The sequence below is a fragment of the Penaeus chinensis genome, chromosome 28 (genome assembly GCF_019202785.1).
Source record: "Penaeus chinensis breed Huanghai No. 1 chromosome 28, ASM1920278v2, whole genome shotgun sequence".
Taxonomy (NCBI): Eukaryota; Metazoa; Arthropoda; class Malacostraca; order Decapoda; family Penaeidae; genus Penaeus; species Penaeus chinensis.
In genome coordinates, this window is record NC_061846.1 from 16313002 (window position 1) to 16315501 (window position 2500).

A 2500-nucleotide genomic window follows, 5' to 3' on the forward strand; every position below is an offset into this window, starting at 1 on the left:
GGAGTTTTAAACTAGGTTACAGGAAGCGTTTGCAAGGAATAGGTGTGTATGACATTGCATTATGCATACACATGTGTAGATATGTGTGTAAATGTTTGTAAACTCAGACATGCCCATCATCTCGAGTTGGACGTAAAGAGGAAGAGCGAAATGCGATAAAAACAGGAAGCATAAAAACAAATCGGAAGTTGGAAATAAACAGATAAAAACAAGTCTGAAGGAAGAGAGAATGGGAGAGGACACAATAAGCTTATAAGGAAGGAATAAACAGAAGAGAAAAAGCAGGAAGTACAGAAGAGGACCACATAAGATGTGAAATAATCAAATTAAAGATGAGAAAATAGATTCCAAGTATTACCATACAAAATAAATACGCATATGCATGCATACACACACGCGCGCGCATATGTGTGTGAGTGTATGTGTATATACATACACATATATGTTGGTTTTACAACTGCGGCGGTGGGGAATGGAACTCGGGACTATTAATCCACTGGACCATCGCGGTAGTTATACACGCACACACACACTCACACACACACACACACACACATACACATATATATATATATATATATATATATATATATATACACATATATATATATATGTATACATATAGATGTATGTATATTGACATATATATATATATATATATTTATATTTACATATATGTATATATATGTATATATATATATATATATATTTATGTACATATATATGTGTGCATATATACACACATATGTATGTCTGTGTGCATATATGTATATATATATATATATATATATATATATATATATATATATATGTGTGTGTGTGTGTGTGTGTGTGTGTGTGTGTGTGTGTGTGTGTGTGTGTGTGTGTGTATGTGTGTGTCAATATTCATACAATCACACATATGTATGTAAATATATATATATATATATATATATATATATATATATATATGTGTATATATATGGATATACATGGATATATATATATATTATTTGGGTGTATATATAAATACATATACATATAGATAGATAGATAGATAATGGTGTATATACACATATACATATATATACGCACAAACGTGTGTGTGTGTGTGTGTGTGTGTATGTGTGTGTGTGTGTGTGTGTGTGTACGTGTCCATTTAACTGGTAGCTGATTTATCAGGGAAAATTTCACCGGCCTGCGGCCATCAGCCGAAGGGAAGACAAAACGAGAGATCCACCTCATCCGGCAAGTTTGCCACCGATGACAGATAAGGGCGTTGTTGGTGAGACCCTGGATATAGTGTAGGCCCTATGTGTGTTGAGAGAGACTGACACCTGCCTCACCAAAGTACTGCCTATCACTGGAGGCACAAGGAGTAACATAGGTGCCTACTTTAAAGGCTAAGTGAGTGTTTACGAGGCGAAAGATAAACTACAGTTGAGATGCTGAATAAGGCGACGGAGAGGATAGACAGACTTCCTCAGTGTAGGGCTGAAAACAAGCAGATGAAGTCTCTCTCGGAGAAGAGTCGCGGTTGTAGGTACGCCGCTCCCTGAATAACAGGGCGCTGTGAACATGACGAGAATAACCTAAGGAACAACGCGAAAAAACGATTTCTCCATCCAGATAGTGGGGGCTACAGGTGCGGAGGCCCAACACTCTTTCTCACGTGAAGTGGGCAGTTTGAGAAGACGGGGTAAATTCCAAAGTGCATAGGTTTGGTGTTTACTGAAAAGGTGAGTGATGGTTAAAAGAGCCATGGACCAGTGTATCTAGGAAGATTGTTGTCACACTAAGTTTCAACTTGTTTATTGCATTTTTCTTCCACATTATCAACATGGTAGTGTTTTAATATTCATATATATATATGTATGTATGTATGTATATGTATGTATCTGTGTGTATATATATGTATATTTATACATTTGGTACATACATGAATCGAGAACGAAGAAGTAGCTAAGTACGACCGTGAAGATTGTCTTTATTTTGCAAACGTTTCAAAGGTACCATTAACCATCATCAGTTCTGAAACAGGGAACCAGGTGATAAGGTAATCAGACGACCAGTTATACATATTAAATGGTTCTGGTTTTACAAACATACGTAACAATTTTGAATGTAAACATAAGCATAACACAATAATATATACAGAGAATACACATTCAAACATTCTTCACAGGTGTACTCATCTACTTATTCATTCTCACAAGCCTGGGTGGCAAACCCATTACTGAATATACATATGTATGTATGTGTGTACATACATACATAGATATATATGTATATATATATGTATGTATATAAATACATACACACATTCACACACACACACACACATATATATTCGTGCCATCACCGATGGCACGAATGTTGACATCATGGCCCCAAGGACCATATTTAGGTTTGACTTACTCAATATATGCAAATCCGGGCTAGTGCACACACTAGTATTTGCATATATTGGGTAAGTCAAGCCTAGAAATGTACTTAGGACCATCATGTCATCTTGCCGCTA